The sequence below is a fragment of the Triturus cristatus genome, chromosome 2_1 (genome assembly GCF_964204655.1).
Source record: "Triturus cristatus chromosome 2_1, aTriCri1.1, whole genome shotgun sequence".
NCBI lineage: Eukaryota > Metazoa > Chordata > Amphibia > Caudata > Salamandridae > Triturus > Triturus cristatus.
The window spans coordinates 999,242,257-999,258,312 of record NC_140581.1 but is presented as its reverse complement, the minus strand read 5'-3'; the positions used below and the strand labels follow the sequence as shown (position 1 = coordinate 999,258,312).

Sequence of the window (16,056 nt, the reverse complement as noted above, 5' to 3'; positions counted from 1 at the left end):
AGCATCCTTTGGGAGTTTCAGCAGGTTTCCAGAGAGCGGCCTTGTCTCAGAAGCCGCAGGCCACCTGAAGATTCTGGCACCTTGGTTTGATACCTCGGCCAGTTGTACTTTTGAGGTGGTCCAGCCCTGCTCAAACCTCTATCTGCTAGAAAAGAAAGTAGAAAATAAACAATGCTGGTGCCAAACCCATTGAATACTGCTTCAGGGAGCTATGGGCAAAGAAGTCCTAACTAGCACTTAATTTGCACTGATGACTGCAGGTGGAGGGACATATTTCCATCATCAAACTTTGACCCAGAGCGACAGACCAAAGGCAGAACAGGGAGAAATAGGAGGGATCGAAAGAGAGAAAAACGGGGATGAAAAGGGACCTGCACAAGAGAGATAAAGAGACAGGAAGTGTGTGGTGGTGAAAGAAAAGGCATGAGGTGGATTCAGGACTAAGCAGAGTAGGTATTCAGCTATTCTGGCATTCAGCAGCGCCTGCAGCGGAATCCTATGAAAAACTTTGTGCCCCTGCACTTATTTTTTTCCTATTTTTTTTTCTTAAGCTTTAGCTCTAGCTATATTCCCTGGGATCATTAAAAGTATATAAATCTTTATTTTTCATCCTTACTTGCTGATGGTGAGAACAGCTCAGAAAGAGCGCAAGCAGGAAACTTTAGACAATTCATAAAACTCATTTAAAAGGATGCATAAAAACAGAAGCTGTTTCGATCTTGTAGTAATGTGGTCACTCCAGTGGAAGTTAGCTTATTAACTCAGTGACTCAAGGCTGGCAGGCTACCAGAAACCTGACAAAGCAGGAAGAAAGATGGGGCATTACAGAGAGACTTTTTTTCAAGCCGGAAAGTTATGAAGTTTAGAAGGCTATTTCCTTTTAGAAGTGAAATCCATATGGGGCAATGAAAATTGTTTCGAGGGCAACGTATATGAACTAGCAAAGGAGATGACTTCGGAGATGTGATAACCAGTCCACTCACAACTGATTGAAACAACACAGTCTCATAAAGAAGTTTGGAACACCTTCTTGCACCAGCTGTGACCAAATGTACAACATGTAATCGCTCGGAATTCAATTAAATGTTGATCCCAGGTCAATTACAGCTTTTCTTGCAAATCGGATTGCCAACAATGAGTCAATGTTCCTGAAATTTCACAGTTCAAGAATATGTCTCATTTATTTGGCACTGGAAAAATTGGCGAATCCTGGTCAAGACAATTTTCAGTCACAGAAGTGTCGATTTTCTCTCGGTTGGTTTCGTGCATGCAACGTAGTAACTACATTTGCAGTGCCGCGTTGAGCAAGGCTGAAAGCGCCGCATAGAGCCATATCTATTAAGATTGACCGGGTGTTGCTGTCATCTTCTGCTCTCAAAGCCAGTGGCGGCTCCTCTGCTAAGGTGGAGGAGTGTCGCCCCACTGCTTGCAGCAGTGAATAAAGAAAACATAAAATGATAATAACTTGTTGTTATAATTTTATGTTTCCCCGCTGCGGCAGCTCTGTGGGCAGGCGGGGCTGCTCTGCTTACAAAGCAGGGGAGGGGAGGAGTGGTTTGGACTCCCAACCCCACTCATGAATGTTTGGCCGGCCCTCTCGGGCTGCCCAAACTAGTCATGTGCACGTTCCCTGTTCTCACAGCCTGCATGGAGAACATGCCCAGGCCCCCATTCGCTGACTGAGCGCCGATCCTCGGCGCTGAGACCAATCACAATGCTGCATGGCTCAGGGGAGCCTGGGAGCCGGGTGCTTCCTGCATCCCTGTTCCGGATGGAGAGACAATGGAGGGACGGCAGAGGAGAGACACAGTTATGTTTACCTCCCCCCCGCCCCTGATCCCTGACGGCCGCCACTGCTCAAAGTCTGTCTTGTGTGTGGAAAAGACTCGCCGAGGTCAATGTGCGCGGTCTAGCATAGGCTTTGTGCTAGAGGCACGCCCCTACAGTACAAATTCCTATGTCTAAACACATTTCAGAAGGATGCCACACATTTTTTTCCCGGGGTTTTATATAGCACAAATTCAACCCGAAGGTATCGCAGCACTTTACATGAGCACCAGTCGCATTACAGACGGGCACATTAATGTGTTTTTTAGGCACGGGGAGGATTAAGTGACTTGCCCAGAATCACAAGATGCTTGAGCCTCCCGCCAGACTCGAACCTGGTTCTCCAGCTCCAAAATCGGCCATATGCAATGCATGGGTTGTTTTTGGGAGGTGAAAACATTTCCTCTTGTTAGTGTCTGCTTCAAGGAGGCATTTTTTGCAAAGCCTGATCTGGCTATCATGGTAGATCGAGCTATGCGTCGAAACTTCTGTGTGTTTTGCGCCCAAGTAAACCCCCCTCCCTTTCCACAATGCGACACAAAGCAGTGCCGAGAGCTCTTCGTTCTAAGAAAAACACCTCCCCAGTGTTAAATACCTTTTGTGCTACAAAGTAAATGCCAATGCGTCGCTTTGCATCACTTAGCAAGTCTCAGTAAGTCCGGGCTGCTCTTATTCATTTAATCCAAAATTCCTCGATTTAGAGCTTGATTTTCAGGCAACAGCACAGAACCAGTGAGCAGGGTTTGTCTCTTTTTGAGCTATGCTGTCTAAAATGATGCACTAACTCAGAGAAGTATGGGGTTAAATGAAGGTACTGTAGAGGGTGCAAGCAGCGGCGGCTCCTCCGCTAAGGTAGAGGAGCGTCGCCCCACTGCTCCGCAGCAGGAAACATAAAATGATAATAACTCCCGTTATCATCATTTTATGTTTCCTTCTGCTGCTGCAGCTTTCTGGGCAGGGCGGGGCTGCTCCGAGGACAGAGGAGCAGGGGAGGAGTGGTTTGCCCACTCCTAAGGGCACATGACTGTTTGGCCAGCCCTCACGGGCCTCCAAAATAGTCATGCGCACTTCCCATATTGTCCATGCACGCTGCATTATGGCCTGCATGGAGAACATGCCCAAGCCCCCATTCCCTGGCTGAGTGCCAATCCACGGCGCTCAGACCAATTACAATGCTGTATTGCAGCGTTGGGATTGGCTATAGGGAGCCTGGAAACCCGGTGCTTCCTGCTGCTTCCTGTATCCTGCTGCAGTACCGGAGCCAGAAGAAGAGGACAGAGGCGAGGCGGCTGCCGGCTGGCCATCACAGGTAAGTGGTTTTTAAAAAAGTTTTTTTCGCCCCTACCACTACCCTGCCCCCACTCCTGCCTATCCACTCGAGTCCGGTAGTAGCCGCTACTGGGTGCAAGCACATAAAAACATGGGCTCTGCTCTGCACGGAGCCAGCGTTCATGTTCATGACATGGCCTCTGTACCCAATCCTCATCACATTTCAGAGGGCATTCATGTTTTGGAAAAGACATACTTAAAAAAGGTAGCCATTGCTTGGGAATCCGAGAAGTCATGTTAACAATCTGCAAATGCACATTAATTTTTCAGGATTTCACTATATGCAGGGTATAATTTGATATTAGTGTCAAAACAATAAATCACAAAAAATGCGTTCTTCCAAGGTGAAAGAGCAAGATCACCTGTAATGTGGTTTATTTGACAAGCACCTTCCACTATTCAAAATGGCTTTGAAGATGATATTGAAAATTATACCAGTACTACCTGAACTAAGACCAAACGCATCCCTCCCACAGGTCCTGGTTCCGTGCTGCGTGTCCCCTGCATGTCTCATTCCTTAGCTTTGTGCCGTTCAATTGATCTGACTTGACTCAAAATGTGCAGTAGTACTTTTGAAAGATCTGGTTAATTGAATGGAAGAATGTATGCATTTTGATCTCTGCATAGTAACTGCACTTGGACCACAGTGCATCTTTCCTTCTCTGTGCTCCAATCCAGTGCATCCTGAGAAGCAGTCCTCTAGAATCAGTCGCGTTCTTCTACCATTGCTAAGGTACTGTCAAGAGCTTACGTTCACTCCCATGAAATCCGATGACCTAACTCATTCACTTCTGAGTTCTCCAACCCAGGTTAAATACTACAAGTTCACTTGAATCATACAACCAGACATTGGGGATCACCAGCCGCACCCTGCACGTTTTTTTCCAATAATTTTCGAGTTTGATGAGCTCCCATTCTTACCCTTGAGCGGCCACCCTGCGCCATAGTGGCCCTCAAAGTATGCGAATCTCATGCTTCTGACTTCAATACAGTGGTCTTATATGAAGAGAAGATGTTCCTCCCATGCAGAGACCCGCTCGATGTAACAAGGGAAGGGATAGTTACTCGTTCGAAGTCACACATTTTGACACTATGGAGCTTAAAGTTTAAATTTTAAGATCTAGGCCCATGTGTGCTTAGGCATTGTCCTATAGACACAGAATGGGAAACATTGTTTGATACTTCCAGCCATTAATCCTTTTACCAGAAGAGCAGACCTCCTTCCACCACATGGGCAAGTTGTGGCTTCTTAGCTCCTTAGACAATTAGTCCCAGGTGAAATTCCTTACAAGAGTGTGTGTGGGGGGGGCACCCCTCCTTGTGCCACTACAAAGCTTCTGAAGCAGAGGCGTTGAGAAATGGAGCAGGGGAAGACTCGGTTCATTCATGGCTGTACGACATTGCAATACAACCATCGATATGTTACCAGCACCAAGGACTTTTAAAAAGTCATATGGCAAAAGCGCACCTCTTTTCTGGAGCATGTTGGTGGCAAGATCAGTTTGATCCCTTTAAACGCTGTCTCACTAACTTAGAGGTTTGAATTCAACACAGTATTTGAATTCAACATAAAGTCTCTCTAGATAGCGTATCAAACCTTTTGATAAATACCTCCCTTTTTTGTCTTCATATTTTTGGTGCATCTGCTGCCTTTACCTCAGATATAATGTACTGATGTATAAATAATGCCAAAGTGAGAGAAGATATATCCTTCTACCCCACTGCTGAGGACTTTATCCATTATTAAAGGCCCTGAACCTGAGTTACTGGCCCAAGCCTCAGGGTAAGAGCTATAATGAGGGAGAGGGCCGTTAACAACTGCTTTAGCCTGAGGCAGAAGGGCTATAAGTTCTATTACAACCTTCCCCCCCACTGACAGTTATATGTTCTTAATTAACAAGCATTGACAAAGCCAATAAGTCACTCCTCTGAGAGCTACTGGCTTTGGCAATGTGTTGTGGCTATGCTGTACAGCAGTGTGGATTATTTGCAGTGTGGCTAAAACTAATTTTAAAAAGCGCTAAGATGTAGCCAGGGCTAATGCACTTTTAAAAAAGTGTATTAGCACTGGATGCATCATGGTCATTTTTATTTCATTATTGTTATTGTTATCCATGCTGCACAGCAGGCACGCTGCTATACAGCACAGCTACAAATTAATAACGAAACCGACACAGCCCATGCTGTACAGCATGAACGAAGGGCAATGTTAGAGCCAATAGTCTCAAAGGTGAAACCTGTTGGCTTTGCCAATGCTTGTTAGTTCTCAGCAAAACACGCCTGTGTTTATGGGCAAATCAGTTAATCTCCCTATGTGTGAAAAAGAAAAAAACATGACTTTTGGCCAAAAAAAAACATCACATAAAGAAAGCAATTGCGCCTGTGTCCATGTCTTACTGAAAATACATCTGGAAGCAGATAACATCTGTTTTCACAATAAACATCCATTTCAAAGGTCAAAAGGGGTTCTTTGAAGTGCATGTGGGACAATAAACCATAGCTACAAATGCCAAGAGGTTCAACAAGGACGATGGGGAAGAAGTAAAAATAAAAGTAGTACCTCAATCACAGCATGATCAGCGGAAGGACAGCAATCAAGCTGAATCAATCAGTATACTTGTTCTGTGCTCCAATGGAAAGAGGAGGAAGTCAAGTTAGCACGTGCTGGCCTATTAGAAGGCAGCAAATAAAAGTGAAGCCAATGAATGTTGCGAAATGGGCGGACTGAAAGCCCTTTGGTGTATACAAAAGCTTTTGCGAGTGAGAGCGCATGCAGAACATGCGCTGTCGTAGGCGAGACCTAAAAAGGGGGAAAATAAGTCATTGAAATGTTGGAGCAGAAGGCCTGTGCCAACATTTATTAGTCTTAAGCTACTCCATTGTCTTCCCTGGAGCTCTCAATATCCCAATGTGTGTTTTCAAGAAGCAGCATCCAACCTTAAACATGCAGTGGCAAAGCCAATGAGTCTCACATTTTTGGACCTTATTAGCTTTGCAGATACTGTCTGATGCTGTGCAGCATCTGGAAAAAGCAAAATGGTTTCTGCTGATGTTGTGCAGTGTTGGGAAAAAAAGAGAAAGCTAAAAACAGCAATGACTAAGCCTCTGTCATTCCTCTGGCATGCACATGCATAATGATGTAAGCATTAAAAAACAGTGAAGGTCATCAATGAGTGTGAGAGCAGCTAGGAGCAGGTGGGAGAAGCTATGCAGAGAGAGAGATAAAATAAAAATAAAGCTGGGTAGAGGGAAAAAGGGTTCTTTGAACATATACAGCCGGCATTAAGAGTGTAAACGTAAGAAAAAATAAGAAAATGCCACAGTCTGGAGGCGGTGTGTATATGTTTGCCAACAAAGTACGAAATGACCCGTCACAAAAATACATATAAAATAAATGAAATAAAAACAAAGTTTGGACTACTACTCCTTCCACTGAAGAGGATTAATTGTTCAGATGGATGTGCATGTGTCTACAAGCAAAATGCTGTCACACACAGTGTATAGTGAATTGCTGAAGTGGGCAGACCCATCACTCCATGCTTTATATTGTGGTGGGTGGAAGCAAAATATGAACAGCAGTGCCACTTAAACAGACCACTGGATGAAGAGAGATGCATGAAAGCCCCTCTATTAAAATATATGTATTTTTAATATGATTTTGGGAACATTAGGCCGGCAAAAAAATAAAGCTGTGTCTAAGCCAGGCCTAAAATCATGGTATCATATTTGTTGTTTAACATCAGGTGTTTTAGGTTTGAGAGAGGTTCACAGTGTGGATGGAATTGTGAATATGATATAAGCACACATTGGCACATTTGTGGTAAAACCAGTTAACACAGAGACCGAGGGGGGCATTGGGGAAAAAAGTACACAAGAGAGAAATTAGGAATGTGGGGGTATTTGGAGGAGCACACAGAGGGAAGAGAAGGATAGAGCTGGAAAAACATGTACTACCGTGGAGTCCTTATGTAAAAGAACCAAAATTGTTCCCTAAAAATGAGCTGGCCAAGGATAAAGGACAACCATTCAGAGAGATAGTAAGGCTGCTATGCTCCAGGAGAGGGACAAACACAAGACGGACAGGCCAAAGCAAGGAAAGTGACCGAATAGAAAGCTAGCAAATCAGGAAGCAAATAAGCCAGCCTATGGTAAGCAATGGACGGGCTGCAAGACCCTGTATGTTCTTGGTAAGACCACAATATGTTTTTCACAACCAGACAGCTTCCAATGTCAGGTGGGCTTGATCAAAAAAGAGGAATGTGCAAAGGTAATATTACTGTAAGTGAAGGCTCCCGTAAATCCGAGATTGTGGGCCTAGGACTACTTCATGGAGGTTCTTACATTTCATAAACTTATCCCCTGGAATGGTGTCCATGCCCACTACCCATATTTCCTCGTGAGTGCTAGTTGATGATGAAAATGGATGTTAAGTTTTTCTCCCAAGTTAACTTTAAAACCACTTTCCTCACACCTTTCAAATTCCGTGGATAGTTTTATTTCAAACTAACTTCAAAAGGTGCATGTTTTAGCGCAAAAACCCACAAGCAGAAAACTTTGTAAACTACAGGTAGTTAGCTCTGTGTTCGTAAGAAATTCTGGACGTTTGAGAGATAAGATCTCTGCAACTTCTCCCCTCCCTGATATTAAGGACTATTCTGAACAACTGAAACGTACTGGAAGCACCCAACATGGTGGATTTTGTCATTTGCATTTCGAGAAATATTTGTAAAACACAGCCCCAGAAGGGCAAAAAGTGCACAGGAGAGAGAATTTAAAAAAAAACCTGGTTGTTTAGAAAGGGGCATTTTTTCACAAGTAAAATATCCTGACTTTGCTATAGTATTCCAAGCCACAGAGATTGTTTACCTTTTTTCGCCTGGGAGCGAGTACTAATACAGGTCCGTGAGCTCGATCGAAACAAATAGGGTGCTGTTCAGATAAACCTCTTGCTTTATTGATAAAATCATTCTATGGTTTATTCACCGCTTCTTTACCATTTTGGAACACTTTCAACGGGTAGGTTCTGAAACCAGGCCTACTGAAGACCTCTTTACTTGATTCACTGATACTGAGTAATCTTAGACCTATTACAGACCCACCATTTCCGGGGTGAGGTCCTGGACTATGGGCTTACGAATGCCCAAACTGACCATGGTGGCAGCCTTTTGTTCTGGTTTTGGCCGCTTTCCAGTGCTGAGGGAGCTGCCCCGCTGCTGACTGACAACATTCACCATTGTTTTTATTTATTTTATTTTATAGATTTTTACATAGCACACTCCACCCAAGGGTTTCTGGTAACAAATCTCACTTACCTCATCTTACTACTATGATCTCCCAATAAAGCGAACAATTAAGTAGACAATTAAGGGCAGAGCCTGTGGCATGGAAGAAGTTGGGTACTGGTTACCGGGTCACCGTTGCAGAGATGGGTGGGGGAACATTCAACCAGAGTCTGGCGGCTGTAAGCACATATGCTTGCCCACATAACAAAAGTTTGGACACACCGGAAGTGAAAAGTCACCCAGTCGGGTTGGAAGCAAACGCTTACCCGGAAGGAGATGTGTGGACACCGGAAGTGAATTAGTCACCCGGCCGGGTCGGATTCAGATGCTTACCCAGGGAGTGTGTGGACACGGGAAGTGAAAAGGTCATCTGGTTGGGTTGGAAGCAGACGCTTGCCCGGAGTGAAAGTGAAAGGTTGTGTCCCGAGGTGATAGGTCACCTGGGCAAATGGACCGGCACTGAAAATAAGGCACAGTGCTGAGCTTATGGGTCAAGGACACCAGCTCGCGAAATAAGTTTAATAACTAAGGATGTGGTCTGACGGCTAGAGCTGCCGACTTTGGTGATGGAAACCAAGGTTCGAGCCTCGGGGTTGCTTCCACATCCTGTGATTCTGGGCAAATCACATGATCTCCCCGTGCCTACCAAAAAAAAAACCTAATTATGTTTCATTGTGTAACGTAACCGGTGCTCATGTAAAGCGCTCCAATACCTTCGGGTCGAGTTCGAGCTATATAAATCTGCAAAAAAAAAACACTTTCTAGACTCTTCCCTCTTCTATCCCCCATTATTCTTTTCAGTCCAACTAACAGAGTCATATGTCTATCGCTCAAATTAACTCAAATTTCAGTATACTAATCCACCACTAATCCTTTTTGGGTTCCAGAGTAGCGTACTACTTGCCAAAAAGTGCTTCGATGCCTCGTCAGGGGTAGTAAGCACTATAATAAATACAATTACAATTACACAAACCAGCAGAAACATTAACTGACAACATGAGGACATTCGAAATAACCACAGTAGGCCTTAGTGTTTTGAAGCACGCATTTAAAAACACTCAGAGGGGATGAGAAATCAAAGAGAGGTGTGTAGAAATGGAGGAGTGAAATGGTGGTAGTAAGGGGGAAGAAGGCGGAAGGGCATCGACCAATAGTGAACTAGGGTGAAAAGTCAAGGAGTGGAAAACATAAGATGTGAGGGAGGTGATGGCTGTATGAGACAAGGAAATAAATTGGGCGAGCTGAAAACACAATAGATATGAAAATGGCGTTGGCTGAATGAGAAAAGGGGACTATAAAGAGAAAAGTGGGACGTTTAGAAGTTAGAAAAAAGTAGAAAAAAGGGGAGAATGAGCAAAGATAAAAGAGGTTAGGTGAACAGACGTGGTTAAGAGAACAGGAAGGTAAAATCTAGAAATAAAGGAAGATCGAGGGAAAATGCAGAAGTAGTTAACACGCAGAAATGGGATACAAGAGGAGCAGAGAGGAGGAAATAAAATATGGGTGGCATCACAGTCTCGCCTTTAAAAAAAGATCACCTTTGATGTGTGGTGACATAAGATGGTCGAGCTGTAAATGCAATACAAATGATTTCACTTATTAATGATATTTCATAATTTCATGTTTGATGCAATCAGAGAACTGAAGGGAAAATAGTTCATTTTGGGCATCACAATCTCTGACTTCCTGATAGTTGCAAGCTTTATTAGCTGTTGTTTTGGTTCCAGGGTCACAGGTGGTGGCGGGAGGGACCAGCAGGGCTCCACATAGCTTGCCTCTATCCTGCTGAAGCTCGCCTTCCTGCGGTGCTTCAAAGACAGTGCTGTGCTTGAACACTGGGTGAAGCTTTCAACAAGATGTCATACCTCATCCCAGTAGGAGAACAAGAAGCAGAGGGCTACCAATAATATCTGGGCGCCAGATGCTCGTGGCCTTCTGGTGGGCTCGCCCAGTAAGACACAAAGGGAAAGAAATTCCTGTCATGCAGCTGCAGGAAGCAAACCCACCACATATTTGATGCAATCTGCCCGGTTTAGGTTACAGAAAGAAAGCCTGGGAAAGTGGAGCCTTAAATCACTGAATAATTGTTTAATATTCTACACAAAGTAAAAAAATATTGAATCCTTCACACGCTATGTCCCACACCCTAATCCAGGCACATTCAACTACCTGTTGGTGATCAAGTGGCAAATTCCTGTCCCAACTGGACATTAAAATAATTGTTAGGAAACTGGGATTTTTAGTAATAGGAAAAAATCACTGGGCACTGTCATTGGGCCGTGCCTGCTGTAATATGGGCTTTCTTTGTAGTTGTTTCTGGAGGACGAGAGGTGAGAGGTAGTTTGTTGTGAGGCAGTGGAGGGCCGGTGGAGAGTTGTGAGTGATGTATGTTGTGGAAATATGTATTTTTGTTTTACCTGGTAAGTATGAATTAAAGAATCTGTGCCATTCATATATTTTTAAGAAAACCATAATAGAATGCATTTTAAGAATAATTTTTTAGGAGAATGTAGAGACAAGCAATTCCACCACTAATGAGGGACTATCTTGGAAAAGCAGAATATGAGCATGGGTCCTCACTTCATTGTAGTGTCCAGCAGGGGGAGTCTCCCTGGAATACAAGGGTGGAGAGACAGATCATTTCTCAGTAGCAGCCACCAGAGGGAGCACTATTAGATGGCTGAAATCGACAATGTGGTGTGTTAACATACTCTCCATAACCACTGTACAATGGCCAACTTCCTGTGACAGAACTTCAGCAGATTATCTAGTCAGAGTTCAAAGGAAAAAGAAGAAAAATTGCATTAAGAGAGTGGCGGAAGAGCACAGCAAAAAAAAACAAGCGTCTTTTTTTTAGAATTGGACCAGATGTTACGTGAAATACTTTTTTTTTATATGAATCAGCTAAAGCTATTGAATGAATGAAATAAGCTTTATTTCGATAAAAAAATATCTTAAAAGCACAGACAGATATAAGTTATACAAACAAGTGATACCAAAAAACCAATCATATGAATATAATATTGACATAATCCCAAGATATACAAAGAATTGTAAAATACATATAAACATTATAAATAGGACAATATAAAATAGATATGCAGACAAACAGTAAAAAACAGTCTGATTACTTAGTCGAGGGCTGCAAGGCCTTTAGATCTCAAAAGCCAGGACCACCTCAGATATTTCGATAAAGCGCAAACGAACAGAGATCGTGTGTCTGATTTAAGAATGCGCAGCGCTATGAGGTGGTCGCGTGTGCCCAAGGTTCTGCATAAAGGTTTAAGCCAATATGATCTTGGGATTTTATATTCTGGGCATGCAAAAAGCACGTGTGCAATAGATTCAGGTTTGGTTACACAGAAAGGACAGGAGGGCGAAGTTTGGAAGGGAGGTTTCCAGCGGGCAGTCAGCTCGCGTACCGGAAGAGTGCCAATCCTGAATTTAAAGTAGAGGGCTCGATCGTATGGCTTCTGGATAATATCAAGATAAGGCTCAAAGTGGACGTCATCTTTGAGCAGAAGAAATTCGGTAGTGCATCTACTGGAATGGGAGCTGGAATTCCTTTTTCCTATAACCCAACTCCAATAAAGTTTCTTCAGCTCAGCTTTCGGAGGCGAAGTTCTATTTACCCAAGCATCTTGTAGGCCGAGATCAAAGAGCAGGGACTTTACCTCTTTCAGCCATTTGATTTTGTTCCAAGAAGGCATAGAGAGTATTTCGGATAAGCCCTCCGCATACTTGGCTAACTCGGGGGTCCGCCAGAGCCGGGCCCAGAGAAGTAAAGGGCGTACTTTTGCCAAATCTTTCAGCGCATGGCACCCTAGATCCGATAGCAGAGGCACTATAGGTGTGCTCTGCGGAAGTGCCATCAGTTCCTTATAGAAACTGGAATCAGATTTGGCAAGTTCCTCAATATTATTTAAATCCCATAATTCAGCACCGTAAAGTGCCGAGCTCACGCCCTTAGCTTTGTATATGTCCAGTGCTGGGGCTATTGGTCTAGATGAAGAGGAACGATGTTCTCTGAGAAGGGCGCCAGTGACCCTCTTGTGAGTTAGAAGCATTTTTTGCAAATGAGATGTCCATCGCATAGTGTCTGTAATGCGAATGCCTAAATAGTCAAACTCTTTAACCCTTTCGAGAGAGACTGCATTCAGGGCTGGAGGCTGACCTAATTTTTTGGGGGGATTTAAAATTAAGTATTTTGTTTTGGCAGTGTTGATGATGAGACCTCTATCATTACAGAAGGTTTGGAAACTGTCAAGAAGGGTTTGCAGGCCCATGGGTGTTTTGGAGAGGAGGAGAGTATCATCAGCAAACAGGAGAGTTGGAACACGTTCGCCCGCCAGGGATGGTGCATCAGCAGGAACTTTCAGCAAATGGTCCACTACCCCATTCACATAAAGTGAAAAAAGGGTGGGAGCAAGAACACACCCCTGACGGACGCCCCTGTTTACTGGAATTCTCTCAGTTTTCTGGCCCTGTGGACCCCAACGTACTTGGGCATAATTGCCATCATGGAGTTTTATTAACAGGGCCAACAGGTAGGGAGGAATGTTCATGTTGGTCAGAACACGCCAAAGGGTGTCGCGGGGGACAAGATCGAACGCTGTTTTTAGGTCAATAAAGGCTAAATAGAGAGTGCCTTTTCCAAGGAGGACAACCTTCCAATAGATAAGGATCAATCTAAAGACCTGTTCTATAGTACCTGTCCCGACCCTAAAACCTGCTTGATAGTCTGAGAGGACATTGTTGTCATTTGCCCAAGTTAGTATCCTCTCCAGAATCACTTTCCCGATAACCTTCTGAGATGAGTCGATCAGGCTTATTGGGCGGTAATTAGCCGGATCTTCTCGGGCACCCTTTTTAAAAATGGGGATGACCTCGGCCCCCTTCCATGATTCAGGGACCGGGGCGCCATTAGCAATAGCATTAATAAGGGTGGAGAGGAGCTTCCCCCAGCTAGATGGGTCAAGTTTAAGCACATCACCGGGGATACCGTCCGGACCAGCTGCTTTCTGCGGGACAATAGACTGGATAGCACTGTGTACCTCCCTGTCAGAGAAGGGGTCAATTTTCGGAGTGTCCACGAGGGGGAGCGCCCCCTCGGGGAAGAACTTCTCCACCTTCTCGGATCGAGTGGAATATAGATTAAGGAAGTGCTCATACCATGCTAAGCCAGTGATATTGCATGTCAGAAGTTCATGGGCTGGTCTATTCTTTGATCTGATTGTGTCCCAGAAGGCACCGGGGTTGCGTTTGAGGGAAGCCTCCCTTAAGGTCTGCCAAAACTGTTCCTCCCAAGACTTTTTTGCATTGGAAACCGAGGTCTTATAATCTTTCCTGGCTTTCTGGATCGTGGATATATTCCCGCTTTTTAGAGCCACTATTAGAGCAGATTTCTTACTCCTACAACTTTGCGTATACCAACCATTCTTGGAGGTGAGCTTTAACCCTCCCTTCGATGAGCCACCTTTGCTTTGTGTTCGGAATAAATTTCCCAGTTTGAGAATGGTGTCTTGAAAGACTGATGGAGCCCTATCAAGGGAATCCTGATTAGTGTTGGTTGAGGTCAACTCGACTTGTGTAGCGTGTAAAATTGACCTGATTGATTCGACTTTACCATCATCCAACATGACTTTGCGCCATTTAAGGCGCCTCTCGCAGTTGGCAGGGATAACCTCAGAAGATTGGAGGGGGTTAGCCACTGATGAAAGCAAGGACCCATGTGATTCTGCCCAGAGTGGTTTAATACAAAGCTATTGACATTGCAGGTAATTCTGGAGGGTTACTCATGAACAGTTTTAATACTTCAAGATCTGCAACAGTAGCCAGGCGTATCATTCTTCAACATACACAAATACAAGTAGGTACCATAGGAGGAACAATGCATATCTGAAAAGGTGTGCATCAAAAATCCTGCGGAAGGACCAATGACAGAAATTCTGATGTTGTGCCTGGAGATGTAAAGTTCATGGTAACACCGCCGTGACGGTAATAGCGCATTCAACTGTAAGTACAGGTGAGCTCTATATATCAGGGTAAAAGCCACTGCACAATATATTGGAAGATGGTATTAACCTTTTATAGGAAGATCATGACTACAAATCTAGAAAGTTACTTGGAACTAGAATTTAGAAGAATAGCTGGTGACATTTCATCATATAAAAAAAAAAAAACAATCAGTGTACACGGAACACAATTGTTCTTAGCCGTGAGAAAGCGTGTGTTACTGTGCAAGACACGTGTGGTCTTTTTTCATGAACGAACAGCAATGACGAGGGTTTCCTACCATCATTTGTGACCTGTATTTCAAATTTTTGCTACATGATGCAGCTCCTCTGTTAATCTGGACAACTAGTCTGTTCAAATAGTCGTTTTATGGAACAAAGAAACACAAAAATATAACCTTCTTCAAATGTGATTTTTATTTGTATTTTGCATACGTTCTTCACTGGTCCATGAATTTATTTTTGTACCTGGTAAGTCAGTAGGGTTCCTGAGCATGGGGAGTTCACGCAGCGCATCGTATCGCTGCTACTAAAGATTTGGCTGATGCTCACATGTTCCAGGGTGCTGATCATGTTACCATGGTGCTCGTGAACTAACATAAAGGGGCTGCTTACCCTTTAAAAATGGCAGAGTTGCCCTTAGATCCTCTGATTCTTTACAATAATGGTATGCAGTTCCTAATGTCTAAAGCAGGCAGTTGTGTGTGATCAGGGGCTCCCCGGACCGGCTGAGTGAGGGGTAGGACATCCGCCGACCTGCTTCCCACGGAACTGACACTACACCTTAGTGTCTACACCAGCCGGTACTGGTGCCGTGCGTCCTTGACCCTAATTGGGTTGTTTTTAGATCTGAAGGTACCACTTTTTAGGGTGCTGTAAGGGTGGTCATTACCTCACTTCACCTAGTCGCTGACCACCACCAAAAAGTGTAGGTAGATCCTAATTTGGTCCTGAAGAATTGCCGTCTAATTGATAAAGGGCAAGAAACATGTCGACCCATGTCACAAGCGTATAACCTCACATCCTTAGAGTGAAGATACGCGTCTTCTTTTAATTAGGGCGGTGGCCACATTTCATTAAAATTATTTTGAGTGGACCACCATTCCCTATTTTAAATCCACATCCCTACACATCACTATCACCTACACTGATCTAGGGCCCTCACACGTACTTCAACCTACGGCATAAGGAATAAAGATCTCCGCCAAGAATGCCCCATCTCGGGTGCCGATCGGATATTGCAGCGCCGAACCGATAAGGAGCTGACCCGATGATGAAGCAAGACACCTAGCTGGCTGGGTGTGTGCGTGTCTTTTTCCGAAAGGAGGAGACTCTTCTCCTGACTTCTAACGCCACACCACTATGTGGAGCCCCTGATCACAGACAACTGCCTGCTTTAGACATTAGGAACTGCATACCACTATTGTAGAGATATATCAACGGGCATGTATGCTGGACCTGAGTAAAGAATAGCCCCAGCTTCCCTCCCTTTGGATTAATCCTCTGATTCTTATCTGGTTCTAAGCTCAACAACCATCGCTGATCCGGAACAGAGCATTCCAAAATAAGTAGGCATTTTCCTTAGATTGATTAACAGGGCTTTA

General features: G+C 44.1%; 1 protein-coding gene across 1 annotated transcript in view; it reads left to right on the top strand.

Moving 5' to 3' along the window:
• ADAMTSL1 (ADAMTS like 1) overlaps positions 1-16,056 on the top strand; it is a 731,209-nt gene that overhangs the window by 527,191 nt on the left and 187,962 nt on the right. The window lies entirely within an intron of this gene.